This window comes from Leptidea sinapis, chromosome 5 (assembly GCF_905404315.1).
Source record: "Leptidea sinapis chromosome 5, ilLepSina1.1, whole genome shotgun sequence".
NCBI lineage: Eukaryota > Metazoa > Arthropoda > Insecta > Lepidoptera > Pieridae > Leptidea > Leptidea sinapis.
In genome coordinates, this window is record NC_066269.1 from 3,230,472 (window position 1) to 3,248,911 (window position 18,440).

At 33.7% G+C, this 18,440-nt stretch overlaps 1 protein-coding gene across 2 annotated transcripts in view; it reads right to left on the minus strand.

The window, feature by feature from the left end:
- Window positions 1-17,554, minus strand: part of LOC126964646 (amidophosphoribosyltransferase-like) — a 45,993-nt gene extending 28,439 nt beyond the window's left edge. For both annotated transcript variants that reach the window (XM_050807887.1, XM_050807885.1), the window contains exon 1: window positions 17,379-17,554. The gene's annotated coding sequence lies outside the window, so the exon portion shown is untranslated. The remainder of the gene's footprint in view (window positions 1-17,378) is intronic.
- Window positions 17,555-18,440: the final 886 nt, after the last annotated feature.

Below are 18,440 nucleotides of genomic sequence, written 5' to 3' on the forward strand. Positions count from 1 at the left end.
TTATTTAATTCCGAACATTTTCATATTTATTCACCTTTTAAACCTCTGGAATTCCACAAATAATTCAAGACCAAAATTAGCAAAATCGGTCCAGCCGTTCTCGAGTTTTAGCGAGACTAACGAACAGCAATTATTCATTTTTATATATATAGATAGATAGATGTATATTTATTTATAACTATTTTCTTTATATATAACTCATATTATTTTATAAAGTTCCTTTTTATAAGATAGGTATATTTCAAGTAAGATAAATATTATTTAGTTTTATTACATTCATTATTAACATTAAATTAAATTACATAGCAGACGGTAATCACTTGTTGGCGCTGCACAGGGATTCCTAGCGAGCCATCCAGAGGAATTATACATTAAAGGTACCTCATTGTTTATGCAATGTTTGTAATTATGATTTAAAAAAATAAAAGAAAAAGATTAGTGCATAGTATGTATTCAGAGAAAACAGAGTATCCTACTATGATTCTTTCTACTTTGCAAATACATAGTCTAAGAATCCAGCTGTTTATCCTAAACTTTCGTAATTTGTTTACCATATCAGTTTCTGAATCTTCCCAGTTACATATCTCAAAAGTTATAGTTTTAATTTTAGATTTGATTTATCTCAAAAAACCGATTTTGCAATCGATGCAAAGCTCGATCTATAGCGAAATGTCGAATGGCTTACGATTTTAAAAAAAAGTTACCAAATAATGTAAAAAATCGTTGTGGATTTTATGTGACTATACAATAATCTACATAATAAAGCGTTCTTATAGCTTTATAAAACTTAAATGATAATTATTAAAAAGAGTTCGTTTGACTTTGATTATAAACAAATCAAAAATTACCATAAAAAGTGATCAAATGATGGTAGTACCTGCATGTGCACTAACAAAACTTTCCTGAATTAACACTTATATATTATTCATAACATTTAAATAATTATAAATTTTCGCAAAATAACTCTCATCTCAATATAGTCAAAGTCGAAGTCAAATAAACTTTATTCAATTAGGCTTCGTCACTACAAATATATTTTTTTAAATTACTGAATTTACTATTTGTTCGTAAATAGTTGAGGTCGCGAGAAGAACATATAAGAAACTCAGCGGCCACTCTTTTCAATCAAATAGAGTATTTTACAATGGCTGTTTTATGAAACAAATTAGTTTGTAAGGTGCTGCATCGTGTATATGAGTCGTGTTTAAATAATATAAACTATTTCATAAAAAGTAATAAAGAAGTAACTGTATAAATATAAATTATCGTTTATTGGATGCATCAACCTTTAGAGCTTGAATTCATTGTTTGTGTAAGGATGCTTCGTGAACATGATGGTCGTATAAATATCATTATCGTATCTCATAAGTAGTTAAAGAGTTGGGAGCTAAACAAAACAAGCTATAACGAAAATAACCACAAAATAATCATAGTTGAAAAGGTGGGGGCAAGTTCAAGTGATGAAATGTTACTGAGAATAAAATAAGTTATTGAACGCAATATTGGCCTCTGTGTCGTCACCACGCCATCACAGCTGAGCGGCAGGGGGTCACTTATCAACTGACATTATGATAGGATATTTCCACAACACGTGATAACTATAAGTTACGGCTGTTCTTGAATAATATTTGTGTTCGCATGTTATCTGTTCGCGATTGTTTTTCCAAACAGGTCGAACGGAAACTTTTTCTTATTCTACTTTGTCCGGTTTTTTGTCTAGGACAGGGGCATCTATGTCAATAAAATTAAACTTTGCTAGGGTAAATATGTATTATAGAATTACATAAGCAGTTGCAAACAAAATTTGGGGAGCGCTACAGCCCTTGAATAATCTATACCATAGTTTCTCAACCTTATTTTGCTCACCACCCACTTTGAGAATATGTTTTTTTCTAGAGTATTTTCGTGTATTTTTTTGCCCTTTTTGGACTATTCTTTTTAATCTACCCACGCCCCATCTCAATGCCCCCTAATTTTCTCTGGGTCTTCTACTGCCCCCTCGAAAGTCTCAAACGCCCACAAAGGGGCGTTATCGCCCACGTTGAGAACCTATGATCTATACGTTTAGATAGAGTCAGGAATATTAGTTTAGTGTTCGTGACAAGCTACGTCTTACACTCGCGGTTTGTATGACACTTTGAGTTAGAGTGCATGAATTGCTCTAAATAGAGGTTACTTCTAAATACATTTTTTTTCGACGTTTGCACAGCTGTCATAGTCTATAGCCGTATTTATGATCTAAGCTACAGCCCATTGGTGGCCGCAGAATCAGCAATCTGTCGTTGGAGACGCATTAAGGGAAATGTAGGGAAATGTACACAGCCTTCACGGTATTCGGGTTCGTGTTAGATTCTTGGACAACGGACCTACGCTCTGCTCGGTGAGGGAGCTGGTGGTCCACTTGCAAAAACTCGGAAATGATGAAAGTTTCGAGAGAAAGGCACACGATCGAAGGCTGTCAGGCTGGTGTTATAAAGGTTTCTGGTGTTATAAAGACAACATACGTAATATCTATATATTTTATATTCAACGACCCATCTATATAGCCCAGTGTTTAGCGACCATATCTCTTGAGAGAGAGAGAGATTTCTGTCTCGGTAGGTGCAAATAGTTATATGATGAATATGGATGGTATTTTCCGAGTAATGGATGTTTATATGTATGTATATAGTAAGTTGAAACGACAATTTGGGAAGTACCAAAGAGGCCGCCCAAGAAACAGATGTGTTGATGAAATAATAAAAACGGCAGGAAAAGAATTGTGAGGGAAAGCACAGATGAGGGATATATGTAATAAGCTGGAGGAGGCCTAAACACAGAGTGGGGCTCCAATAACATAACTTTAATAAACATTATCAGCCTTACAAATAAAACTGGCATAAAGTTATAACTAAGCATAAACCAAGAATATGTAAAATGTTTACAAATAGATATTTTGCTTACGAATGGTTTGTTCGGACGTGTAACGTTTCCCGCGTTTATTTGCAAGGCAGCTTGTCATTCGGAAAACTTCAGAATTATCAATGCATTGACAGTGTTGGCAACGATATTGTAAACATTTTGCATTTTCTTTGTTTATCATCAGTTATAACTTTATACCAAGTTTATTTGTAAGGCCGTATAAATGATAACCCTCTCTTCTGGCATTAATTACACAAAAAAAATTTAAAACAAAATTTTATTTACGATGCGGGACACGAACGTTTTCAGAAAAAATGTTTTGAGTTTAATTTGTATAACTTTTATATACGCGAAGTTTTAAGATAATATTTCGGTTGGAAAATTGATGATGGTTGGAATCAATAAAGGCTTATTATTATAGGTATGTATATCGTATTAAATATATCGTTGTCTTGCACCCAAAGTACATGCTATGAATAGTTTGTAGCAAAATACTCTGCGTGGTTCAATAAAAAAAATTACAATAATTAACTTTGAACGGTAACTTTGGTTTGGTATATGGTATTGGTTAATGGTACTTACCTGACTTGTTATTTACCGGTGCTGATCCGTATATATAGCCATATAGCCGAATGGTTAGTGACCCTGACTACTAAACTAGAGGTCCCGGGTTCGAATCCCGGTCGGTGCAATCATTTATACGATGAATATGGATGTTTGTTTCCAAGTCATGGATGTTTATATGTATTTATGTATGTTTAAGTAAGTATATTGTATTAAATATATCGTTGTCTTGAACCCATAGTACAGGCTATGCCTAGTTTGGAGCAAGATAATTTGTGTAGAAGTGTGTCAATATTATTATTATATTATATATTATAGCTTGCGTGACTAGTTGCTGCAAAATAACAATAATTGACTTTGCTTGTTGAGACTATTTCTTACTCGTGACCTACTAAAGATCATATTTGTAATATCACCGGTCCTTGTAGTGGAGGACCAACGAGCTGACGGGTCATCTGGTGTTAAGGCGAAGAGTTAGGGGAAAACACGCAAACATGGTGTTTTTAGACAAGTTTTGTGGTGAAAGTATAGCATTTCGAGCTATGAACACTACTTAATCCTGTTACACATATCCTTAAGTCTTATTTGTAGGTGTCTAATGCTCGCTGTTCGTTATAGTTAACACTGCCGAGCCTTTTTGAACTACCACTTTTATTTGAAGTTAAACAAGTTTTTTGGCATGGCGTGACGCATTTTTTTTGGTACTTCTCTCAGAAAAGTTATTCTTATAGCTTGTACTTTTTTGTATAGGTTCATTTATTCGGATTAGTAGTGAATAACGAGGATTGTAAGAATATAAAATGTTTTCCACGCAAGAATTTTGAAAATATTGGCTTTGTTATATAGATGGCGGGCCGGCAGCCGTGAACTCATATCGCTCAAGGTCGCTGGCATTTAGTGTCGCCTTAAGTGATCACCGCCGCCCACATTCTCTTGTAACACAGGAATCACAAGTGAGTCGCCAGCTATTGTATTATTACAAAATAGCTCCAGCCTTAATTCTTCTGACTATAATTTCGATTTCGCGAGGTATGATCCATCAAGCCAAAACTTATTATAGGTACTATAGGGAGGCAATCATTAAAACAAAAGAAACATGAGACAATACTGATTATATTATATTCCATCTTATTAGAGGGGTCGTTAAATCAATAAATTCTAACACTAATGAAATAATTACAAAGCACTGTAATTACGAGAGGTTTAGTGGCGTATGTTACCCCGACGTACGTCACTTAACTTAGTTCGAATTTATTGATTTAAAGACCCCGTCTAATAAGATGGAATATAATATAATCAGTATTGTCTTATGTTTCTTTTGTTTTAATGATTGCCTCCCTATAGTACACGTATATTTCGAAGTTTCTCGACCTACACATATCACTCTTCATGAGTGTCTGACAGAGTTATCAACACAAAGCAACAACTACTGACGCATTAAACTTGAATATTTGCGCAAAGATCCACATTTTATAAACTTTGTACCTGAATTATAATATTATGTTTTATTAATTGACAATATAACACAAGTACTGTTTTATGTTAGACGTAATCATTATGTCTTAGGACATATTGTCGAATTGATTCTACTGTACCAGTGGGAGGCTACTTTGCACCGGATGCCGGCTAGATTATGGGTACCACAACGGCGTCTATTTCTGCCGTGAAGCAGTAATGTGTAAACTTTAAGGTTAAACGTGAAGGTTGAACCGATGACTCTCACCACGGAGCCCCAGGTTCTATCTCGCCCGCCGTATTTAAGGTCTCCACTTTTTAAGGTCGGCAACGCTGAATAGATTCCTCTGGAGGGTATCTCCACTGATCACATACCATCAGGTGACCCTTATGCTTCTTTTATTTCCTCCATAAGAAAAGGTTTATTTGCTAGTTAGTTTAAGGTGCTAAGAAACGTGATGAAGAGGTTTTTTTGTCATTACATAATGTGTACGATTGAATAAACAGTGATGTCATCGCGACAAGAATACACACATGTTGGTCTAAAAGCCCGTGAACTCCAGACCTACGTTATTGTATAAAAGCTGAAAGTTTGTCAGCGCATGCTCCCAACACAGGTAAGAACGATGGACCATTATGGAGTTTGGGTTACAGTGGCTTTGGCAGGTAAACGGCACTAAAGGCGTGTAAAATACCGATCTAAATACATCAAATAATAAAGTGCGATTTTTTGGTATTACCTTCAGAATATTATTAAAAATCACGTTATTCAATGCCAGTTAACATCGTGGCAACCCCTTGCCAGGCACCCTTAATGTTCATGAAATTATAATTTTACTTACGTCATAGTAGAAAAGCTGATTTTTATAAATAATACTTGGGTAATAAGTTAAATATTATATTATTTATGATACATCAATACAAGTTTATTATTAACGAACAAGCCGGCAACTTGGCCGGTGCAGATTGTAAATATTTCAATTAACCGGGAACCGATTTGAAAACATGTATCTTCGTAGATAGTCCAGGAGACGGTTATGACCACGTCTAATCTATCTGAACAACGTAAAAAGGTACGAAAAGAGGTTTTATTGCAATATTAAATTATACAAATAGACATGTTAGCGGGAAATTATGCAAAAATTATTAATTATGACCCACCAATACAAGTTATTATTAACGAATAAGCCGGCGACATTGCCCGTGCAGATTTTATTTTGAGTAACGGTACTTGTATCTTCGTACATTTTTTATTTATTTATTTCGTATGAAAAATAGGATTACAATTTATTAATATACAACCGGCCAAAAACCACAGAGGTTTGTCCAGCTGTTAGAAACAATACTATCATCGTCTGCAATTAATATTAACTTAATAATACAAATACATAATTTAATAATATACCATAAAATGATATTGTTATGTGCAACAGGTAGATAATAACAGTACTTATTGTAGCACGGGTGAGACGCATGGCCGGCCACCGCAGCGTATTGACTTTATGAGTGACCGACTGTTTAGATATATGTATTAAGTAGTCCAGGAGATGGTAGGTATTAGGTAATGTCCACGTCAAACAGCTACTTCATTGCCTAAGCCTTGTTATCAGCCGCAGCAAAAAAATTATCGTCATTTCAATGTTTCGAATTTTTATAGTAATGCCCGGTTCACATAATATCATTCATATTCCAGTTAAATCCAGCGAGTTCGTCCAGTGGTGGTCTGGATGATATCGTCCACATTATTCTATTCAAAAGCTGTAAAATTGATAACACTATAGCGACAATGCTTTTAATAAAGAAGTTTAGAAATTGTTTTGATTCGAAGAATTTACTGTCCCAACGGCCACCTGTCCGTCGAGCTATGTGCCCTGCCCACTGCCACTTTAGTTTTAATTATATTGTTTTTTGTGACAAAGGAGGTCCTCCCACTGGTAAATAGTATATGTAAGCTTTCATTAGATATATCCCACAAACAGAACAAAGAGTATATTACTAGTGAAATTCATAACATGTATTATATTACTACTTCCAATTACTATTAAAAAATATTGCTTAATAAGGATCAAAATTCTTAACTCGACACCACAGCGTTAGATATCATCTACCAGCGCAAAATATAGCGTTGCATTATATTACGGCTTAGCTTATCATTGAACACTTAAGAAATCTGCAGTTGGTATTCCGAAAGCAAAATTATCACCAGAAAAGGCAATATGCTTTGTGATGTAATCTTATGTGTATTGGTCTCCGCTGTGCTACAACTAGATACCGCACTACCTAAGAACAACAATTACAAAATTGTAAGTAGAGGCATTTAGTAAGTATTGCATAATATGTAGATGAGCTTGAATTGCTTTGTTATTCGGTAGATTTCTCGTGACAGGTATCGTCATGCTCGCTTAAATGCCTCTGCTTGTGGCGGCGACGTGGGGCGGGTCGTCCCCTTCCCTAAAATATGGTCGATGGCTTGTCCATGCGTCATGCTCGTGAACGGGTGCTACTCGTGGGGGCTGGATGATCTTGTTACCGGGAGGTCTGCTTGATGTGTTTTTTTATTATTATTATTTCCTTTAAAGTTAAAGTTATTATATATTTTATTTTATGAAATGCTCACATAATGCCTCTATTTATATACCTACGGTATGTGTGGATTGATGCATCTACTATACTCAATAACTCTTGTGTTTATAAGTATTAATTTACTTTATTTTTCTTTTTTTGACTTACTCATGTAAGCCTTTAAGTTTTTGCCATTTGAGTATTTTTGTTGCGTCACTTTGCATATATTGTAATTGAAATGATTTGTTAAACAACTAAAATGTAAATCTTGACTTAAAAGAGTGGCAATGAGTTTCTTGCTACTTCTTCTCATTAGCTCAACCCTTTACGAAGTAGAGGTAAATTCAATAAGAATATATTTTTATATTTTTTTTTGACATTCATAAGTGTCATTTCTGTGACCTACATGAATAGTGTTTTTGAATTTGAATTTGAAATTTGAATAGCTTTTTTATCACGGCCACTTGATGTAGACAAGATGCTTGTGTGCGTGGCATCTTGACACTCAATGGCATCTTATAAATTTTTAACATAGGCTTCGTCTTATTGTACATTGACAAAATAATAAACTAATTTTATTTTAATTTTTTTTTTTCATTTTTGTTTCAATTATTAGCAAAGTCAACGTCACAGATTGTACGAGACTTGCTCAAGTACGCCCGCTTGAGCGTAGTATTTGCCGCACTTTGCGACTACGTCTCAGCGGGCGTATATCTACATAACGCTATCTAGTTGGAGCGCACCGGAGATCAATCCATAATCTAAGCAATTATCATTAAAAGAAACATCTAAATAAATTGTTTATAGGTTGTTTGTTGCTGTAAGTCTGTTTGAGCCAACCAAGCCAAAGAATATATCAAAGAGGATGTAAATATTACGTAATAAGAGGCGGGAATGCCTAAGTAAATTTGAAATTTAGATGTATGAAACGCGCGGTGAAATTTGAAATAAGCTTGAAATAGTAATTACAATATGGCGACGTAGTACAATCCGGCTAAGTTTGAAAGCGAAAAGTTGCTTGAAACGTAGTGGATTTCGGCTATCTGCGTTTTTTACAAGATTGTAGCCGTCATCTGTCAATGTATTATTGACTGACGTTTCATGCAATCGAGCGAATCGTTTTTTTTGTAGAGATTTTCTCTAGGCTGGAATATATAATAGTACAAGTAACCATGCTTGGATTTAGCTACTTATTATTTAGATTTTTAAACTAGTTAAGACATACATTGATATTACATCAAAAGTGATCTAGCATTATCGGGCTGTCAGAAAGTCTAATTCCCATGTCTATGGTCTGCCCTCCCGCCAAAAAACCATCCTAGCAAAACTCTCTACGAATACAGCGATTCACTCGATTGTATGAAACATGCAGTCATTGATAGATTGACAGATGACGGCTATAATCTTGTAAAAAAAGGAGCTATAACCGAAATCATTGGATTTCGGTTATAGCTCCTTTTTTAAAACGTATTGACGTTTTAAGCGACTGTTCGCTTTCAAACTTAGACGAAACTAGCTGACCTAGCAAACGTTGTATTGCCGATATTAAAATCGCGATACAAAAGTAACTGTTGATCGTAGATGGGTGAAAAGTATGATGAAGTTGTATGTATTTTTTAATGCTGACTCATAATCAAACAAATTTCAAAAAAAATTAAAAAAAATAATCGTGTGGACCACCCTTAACATTAAGGGGGATGAACAATAGATGTTCTCCAATTCTCAGACCTACCCAATATGCACTCAAAATATGCATTCATGAGAATCGGTCAAGCCGTTTCGGAGGAGTTCAATGTTTAACACCATGACACGAGAATTTTATATATGTATTAGATATACTTCGTCGCCATATTGTAATTACTATTTCAAACTTATGTCAAATGACTGCACGTTTCATACTAAGCTAAATTTAAATTTTTACTGATGCATTCCCCCCTCTTATTACGTAGTATTTACATGCTCTTTGAAAGAAACTTCAGGGAGTAAAATATATGAAATATTAATAGTTGTAGAATTGTTTAAAAAGAAATCCAATGAGTTTGCGGTAACAATCATGTTACAAAGTAGTTTTGCCATTTGACCTTTATTACAATGATGTTGCGCACAATATTGACCGATATAGCTTTGTAGGTGATGACACAACTGATTATTTGTAAGGTTGAGATTCAGTGGATTTTAATTGAAATCTGACATTAAAAGTTACAAAAAAAATGTTAGTTCGTACTTACACGACGCACGAAGTTATTGTTCTTTGCCGTAATAAAACAAAAATCCTTAAAAAAATTGTCCTTGTACTGTTTTACGTTTTTAGAAAAAACAATATTGTAATAAAGAAGGTATTAAATACAATAAATGAATATATTATTATGCCGCAGAATTTAGTTAAATAACGTTTAATTAAATGTCAATAAATTATATATTTTATACAATTACATAGAAATTTTTATTATTCTTACAATGTATAGTTTCTAGAATTAAGATTTATTACTAAGTTACTTAATTTTTTCATAATTAAAATGTTGAATGTACCTAATTAGAATAACCAACCTAGAATTAGTATGTAAGTGCAAATCAATTGTTAATGTTAAGTTGAGTTATTGTTTGTACTTACATGTTAAATAAACAAAATTTATTTTTAAACTTGTAAGTATATAAATTAAAATTTATTTAATTCTCGTCCATTGGTTGTGGTTAAGTAGAAATAATATAAGTTACAAGAGGCGTGGTAACTGGAGTATGATACACATAGTTTTTTTTATGAAAATAAGGGACAAGACGAGCAGGACGTTCAGCTGATGGTAATTGATACGCCCTGCCTATTACAATGGAGTGCCGCTCAGGATTGTTGAAAAACTCCAAAAATTCTGAATGGCACTACAACTGCGCATGTTAAGTCTCATTTGTCCAGTAATTTCACTAGCTACGGTGCTCTTCAGACCGAAACACAGTAATGCTTACACACTACTGCTTCACGGCAGAAATAGGCCACCACCAATAGTCTAGTTGGAGGAGCCTCCCATATCACGCCAAATTTTAGAAAGCCTCTGTTAAATTTCAAATCTATTGCTCAAACGGTTTAGGTAGTTAAATCAGTTTCAGTAACAATAGATTCTCTTTACTCTTCTTTCTTGCTGTACCTCCGTTACGTTCATCTCTCTCGCACTCGTCTATATGTTAGCATACAGACTTTGGGTGCGTAAATAAGTACACATTGACTGTTAGATATTTCGCCAATAATTACGCAATTAAGAAATAAACTCTAAGTAGACCGCATGTACAATTTGCGCGTGACTTAGTCGCCACCGGTTGTTGAACCCCGCATTATGCAACTCCATTCATTGACTAACAACTTATTAATTCAAGCAATGCTATCTGCAGTTACAACTTTCATTACTGTTGATTGACGCTAAGTAACCTAATCTATTTCGCAAATGGCCACTTGAACAATTGAGCTTGATTTTTAAAGGATCCATGCTCGAAGGTCATTTAATGGACCTTGTTGTTAGGTCTCGGTTGCCCGTCTATCTTAAAAGAACTTGCATATGCAAATTACTACAGATGTTCTTCCAACAACCAATGCCGGATTATCAGGATAACTCCTATATCTCTTAAGCCAAGTTAACAACAGGAACGCTCGTCACCTTGACACATAAGAAGTTAAGTCTCATTTGCCCAGAAATTTCACTAGCTACGGCAACCTTAAGACTGAAAAACTATAATGCTTTACACATTACTGCTTCACGGTAGAAAAATGCGCCGTTGTGGTACTCATAATCTAGCCGGCATCCTGTGCAAGGAAGGAATCCTACTGATAAATGCCCGTAGCCGCCTCTTACGACACCCTTGGGCCTGGGACTTCCTTATTCCTTTTAAGCCCCGAGAAAACACAGGGCAACCACCAGGTTTGAACCATTATTTGTAGTTTTGCAGATCTTTGCATAAATATAGTGAAGCGGATGGAAATTGATAACCTAATTGAGTGATCCAACACAGATATGCACGCAGGCGAGGAATGTTGTTTTCTAGAACAAGAAACGCGTTTCGCCAGATCTAAGACGAACGTGGCGCAAATTTTCCAACCACTATATGTATCCTATACATAGATAAAGAATATATATATATATATATATACAAACAGCTAGTCAAAGTGAGATAAACTTTATTCAATTAGGCTTAAACTAAGCGATTTTGAATCGTCAATACAAATATTTCTTTTAAATTACTGAATTTACCATAATATGTTCGTAAATAGTTGAGCTCGTGAGAAATACATATAAGAAACTCAACGGCCACTCTTTTCAACCAAATAGAGTATTTTATTATGACTGTAATATATATAATAAATTAGTTTGTAAGGTGCTGCTTTCAAATATGAATTGTGTTTAAATAATATAAACTATTTCATAAAAAGTAATAAAAAATTAACTGTACAAATATAAATTATCATATATTGGATGCATCAACCTTTAGAGCTTGAATTCATTGTTTGTGTAAGGATGCTTCGTGAACATGATGGTCTTGATATATAAGTAATATTATCAAGGCATTTTGTGATTATTATAATCAAACATAAAATCATATTGAACTATTAATATTATAAATCGCTAAACTACTAGCATACGGGTGACGGGTCACATAATATGTGCCAATAACACTACACTCGATAGCTTTTCTTGATAATGTTGTTATTTATCTTTGCAAAATGTTTTATTACAATGCAAGTAGATGATAGATTATCATCATCATTGTCAGCCGGTAGACGTCCACATCTGGACAAAGGTCTACCCCAAAGATTTCAACGACGATCGGTCCTGCGCTGCCCCCATCACACGTATTCCGGCGATCTTGACCAGATCATCGGTCCTACCAAAATTGCGTATTCCGGTACGTGTTCGCCATTCGAGGACTTTACTGCCCCGACGGCCATCTGTCTGTCGAGCTATGTGCCCTGCCCACTGCTTCTTATGTCTCAAGGTTGAAGGTGTTACTGAATGAGGTAAGAAGTTTCGATAGCATGGAAGAAGATGACATGATATATGTCTTAATGATGGGACTGACCTCCAGGTATGATACTGTTGTATCAATCATTGAAAATATGACTCAAAATTATCTTTCATATTAAGTTGTTAGGCGAAAATTAAAAAATGTAGACAACAAAGTATAAAATAACTTAATACTTAATAATAATATTTAATGAAACTAAATGAAAACTCCTAAAAAAGCCATGCACAAACTATAATCATATCATCCACGTAAACAAAAATATTCATAAAATGAAAAGTACTGGGACAAACTATGTCAAATTTTTATGGGACCAAATGGCAAAAATTCCGCATCAAAGTAAAGAAGAATCATGTAGATCGGATCATAAATCCCAGCGTAATCGGTGAACCTCCTCCTTTTTGAAGTCGGTTAAATCGGTTCGTTCGATCGTCACTATTGCAAGTAAAGTGGTCACATTAAGAAGTTTGAAGAATAACTAAAAGTACCTAATCTGTGGCGCTTCTTTGTTTTTGGTGAGACCGGGTGTACTTTTTAAATATTCTCGTAAAAAAAACATTTTTATTTATTTATGGCGACTATTTTAAAATTCCCCATCCTGGTTATTATTGTTTGACCTTATCCGATCTAAGGCAGCGCTAGGGAAAAAACAGTTAAGTGTGAGCCTAGCTCGCAACCAAATTGTTCCTAATGCTTTTTTAATAACTCTCGTAAAAGAATCAAATCAAGACATTCGGCATTCTATAACCGCGCGTTTTTCGAGTATCTTCTTGTCTCGCCCTGCCAATTTGTGCATTAATTACCGGCTATAGTTTTCCGGAAGCTATACGACCTAGGGACCTTCTTAGAGCATACCCCTGACTTTAAAGGCCGGCAAAGCATCTCTTGACCCCGGGATTTGCAAATGTCTATGGACGGTTGCCTCACCACTCCCTATGACATGAGCATCTTGCCGCTCTTATTTAGAAAAAAAAATATGGCGGCCATTTTGAAGATCGTCATACTGGTTAATATTATTTTTTCGCGGCAAAAGCTATACATTCTATAATAACTCAGCTGTGATACTATTGCGGTTTGTATGCCCTTCAAGTATTTACGGTTTCCTAAGAACATCAGACTAACATGACTATATAGCATGACGTATGGTAAAAATGGTATATATAGCATGACTAAAAATGGTATATATAGCATCGTTGTGATTTGAAAGTCAATGAAACGAAAAAGCGCGACAGTAAAAGAGACAGACACATAAATTCATATGATTTAACGTGGGAGAAAATGAAAAAGGAAGCATTGTACAGTGTTTTGGTACCAGGCGATCATAATTGAAGAAGAAATTGTCATTTGAATGACGCGACAATACTTTAATATATTCTGACGTCATGCGTACGACGTATTACTACAGACACCAGGAGGACATAAATATGGTAGCGGTGATAGTACTGTCTTTCATAGCGGTTGAAATAACGTTTCATCCTAGCAACATATACCAGGACTTCATATGCAGTTTAGAGGTTCATGCACAATGCAGGATTCAGTTCTGACATGTGTACTTTATACGCAATTTTTTTATATTCACAGATTGCTCAGTGACCGTTCCGTTGTTTTAATATGCCAAAGTTAGTAATTTAATTTATTACATTACATTTCAATAGACAGAACGTCTATTAGATCTTATCGACCTTGATTCTGCTGAATAGATTTTCACTTATGATGAAATTAATTTTAAAGTACAAAACTAAATCAGTAGAAACACGTATCTGTTTTTAACGTTTCGTACCTCTAAAAGAAAAATATGTCCAGCTGTCTGTCAAAGAAGCTTTTTAAGACTTAAGGAGATATCAAGTTGAAATTAACATCATAATATTTATGTGTGTCAGTTCCTTGAAGGTGTAAAAATATTCGGCACAAGAATGAACCAAACAATTTATGCTTATAATTTAATTCGCAAGAAAATCAAAACCTATAAGGTACTTCTTACTTACATAATCGTAAAATTTGGCTAGATCTTGCAACAAGTTAAAGAAAAATCGTTATTTGACGTTAAGTATTACAAGTTTCTTGGAGTTTGAAACCAAGCCCATGCAGCGCGTTTAACAATATTGCAAATTGTAGATATATTCACATTGTAGCAACTGTTTAATTATCATCCGGACGTCGTCCGCGTGGACGCTTCAGGTTAATATGACGTGGCCTATGATGTTCCAACCTCTTGTTATTATAATATAAATATTCATGCTTAATTTTAATTAAATCTGTTCAGTAGTTTTTTCATTTTGCCCGGATATAAATATAGGTATGACAAACAGACAAAAATTGTATTTCAAGTAGTTTTTTGGATTTAGCAAGTATTCTTTTAAAAAAATACTTATTCAATGTCCAGTTTTTGCTATGTTACAAATTTATTATAAATCATTTCAGTCGAAAGACGTCCACTGCTGGACAAAGGCCTCCCAAAGATCTCCATGATGATTGGTCTTGCGCTGCCCTCATCAAACCTATTCGGGAGATGTTGACCAGTTCATCGGTGGGGGCCTACCAACACTGCGTCGGGCGTCCTTTCAGTACGTGGTCACCCTTCGAGAACTTTCTAACAATTTTTTTATACTATTGCAAAAGTACTTTGAGTGCGACGCATCGACTAGAAGAACATGTGCCATAATAGCGATGATTGACGTACGCTTTCTATGTAATATATACGATGGATCTTTTTTACTAACTTTCGTCAACATGAAATCTATAAGACAGATGTAAATTTATGTAACTTTTTAATACCTTTTTATGGCCACTAATCTATTAAAAATCTAACATTAACACCTACCTATTACAACAGAAAATACATGACATTTAGATTAAGAATTGGTCTCCGCATCGCTCGAACTAGATGCGGCAGGCGTAGTCGCAAAGTACGCAATTAATACTACTCCCAAAATGGGCACACACGAGCCAGTCTCGAACAATATGTGAGGTTGATGTGCCACATGTTCTGTTAAACTTTGCCAATAACTGAAATAATTTTAAATTATTTTTTTGTAATTAATTTTAATGTAAAATAACACACCTATGTTACAAAATTTTAAAGATGCCATTCAGTGTCAAGATGTCACACACTCAAGAATAGTTGACGTAATAAAAAAGCTATTGTGGTATCTAGTTGGAGCGTAGCGGAGACCAATCCTTAATCTACGACAAAACATTAAAAAATTTGATATTTGACTTACATATTTGAAAACAATTTATAGTAAATTAAATGCGGATATTGAACCAAAATTATAACGATTTAATAACTCACAAGTGGTAGCCTAACTGTTATGCCGGCACACATATAGTGGTTGCTGGTAATCGTCCTTAGCCCCCCCTACCCGCGTCTTCCCCATTTGTATCACTTATTCATTGCGAAGATTATGCGAAGATTTTATATCTTGCAATATGGTAGGAAACCCTTAGTGTAGAAATCTGACTCTCACTTGGCTATTTTATTTTACTGTTTACAGTTTAACAGTGACTAATAAATAAACATTTTTGTTGGCACAATTTTTTTTATTAGAATCTATTCAAGGCACATAAATTATGATTTACAATATGAAATCACAATCATGTAACTATAAAAAGGCATAAAAGGCATTTATTTTCTCAAAATTGATTCCTTTAGAATTCTTTTTGATGTCATTTCTAATAACTTCTAGATACTACTGCTGCTTTGGAAACAAATGGCACTCTGAGAGAGAAGAAGCGGCGCAAGAAACTCTCCCAGCATTCTTTTTTTGCGCTCTTTTCAATAAAAATATACAATATTGAATAAAAATAAGTATAAAAATTGTATGAAAATATATAAAAGGGCCACTTTTGAAGTTAAACTCCATAATTCTCCTTGTAATGAGGTCAGTGCAATACTCCTTATTTCTGTAATATTACCAGCAGTGGGAATATTATGACTTTATTGCTTTAAAAGATAAGTTATTTGTTATTAATTAGATTAGGTATAATTATTCTCACTTTGATATGAAGTAGCCAAGTTTGGATTTGGTATGAACTTATGGTTTCATACTAAAATCAAATTGTTGTGCAATCCATATTATTCTGTAAATATTACATAATATATATATACATTATAGTATGTATGGTTGCCAACCGTACCTTAAATAGAATATTGTACTCTATATAGTGTACTCTTTTTAACACAATTCTTTTAAAAATCATGAAAAATTGTTATATGCTGGAAAAAGGACAAAACAATACCTTTTTAAAAATATATAAAATAAATGATACTGTTTTTGGAAGTCTGTACTCTTTATTTACCTGCTTTGAAATAAGTTAAACTCTATTTCTTCAATTAAAATTTTAGCAACCCTAATTATATTACATAAAAAAAAAAAACAGATTAAATAACACTAGTAATTATTTGTATCAACAAAGTTAATTTTAATGTTCATGTAAACTGAAAGAGTTTAACTAGAATAACACAACATCTTTTTTAAATCACAGATAAATATTTGATAACTTGGTTAAACATTCCAATAAACTGTACTAAATAGTCAGTTTAACACACTGTGTAAGCAGTGAGGTATAATAAATATTAAAAACAACTTTTTCTAGAAGCATTACTACTAATTTTCCTTTGGATGGCCCTATTACACATTTTTTTCTTTAAATCAATACAAATCCACCCTTAATTTACAATATTATTATTATATTAAAAATAAATGCAAATTAAGACCATGTGGGCCTGTTTTGTTTTGACATGTCAAATTATGTACTATGAGACAAATTTAAAAATAGAGTAAACATTGCAGTTTTGATAGTGAATAGGAACTATGGAAATTTGCCGTTTACTTACAATCGGAACAAAAAATAATATTCGACAGCTGACTAGTAAACTTACAAATATCACTTACCGGGTTATAAAAAAGCACTGCAATATAATAAAAATACCGAAGTATATATCGCCAGTTGTTTAAACGTAGCAGGGCAACAAGTATCAATATGTAATTGAACACTCCTTCGTACTATAAATTGAATTTATCGAATTGAAAGCTTAGTGCGCGTGCGACTGAACCTCCGAAGTACGTACGAGTGACAGTGACAGGCAAGATCGTAATATTGTGGGACGATCGCATTTTGATCATTTAAACATTAAAATAACATTGTTTTTTTATTCGATTTTGTTATTATAGGCAGAGATCATTTTACTACTGTTGCTAATATGTGATAGATGTATAACCCTCATTATTTTATCATAACTAAGCTCAAGTATCTAATAATTTTTGATAAAAATAAAGTATTGCATTATAACATCTCACTATAATATATACATTTATTCACACAAAACAAATCTTATACTTAACTATATTTACAATACTATGATAACATTAAATTAATTCTATCACTACAGGGAAGCGTACCAAGAATACTGGCAGCATTTCCACGTTGGATAGCTAAAATATTTTGTTTGATTGTATTAAACATAGAGAAGGCAAAACTTACATATTATACATATTTAAAGTCCTGAACTGATTTCGTCAAAGTAGAAACAATCAATAATAAATAACCTCTTACAAATGAATTATTTCATTAATTTTGATTATTTATAATTTTCAGTGCAAAAATATAATTTGACTGATTGCTAACATCAAAGTACAATTTTTTGTGATGATTATTTAATATTTTGAATAAACTTCTCATTCGCCATGTTATTCTTTCTGCGCCATTCGAATAGCCACAAACAAACTGGAATGAAATGTCTTTTGCTGGTGAGTTTAAAACGTGCACAAAGAGAAAAACCAAAAGAAGTGACATTTTTTTCCAATTTTAGTTTCAATCAATATTCGTGATGTCTAAAATCAAATTGTAAAAATGAATACTGCAAGCAAAGATGCCGTAAATGTTTGTCTGTGAAAAGTGTATACTTCGCAAATTTATTTAGATAAGCCCATTTATTTCTGATCTTGTAACCCTAT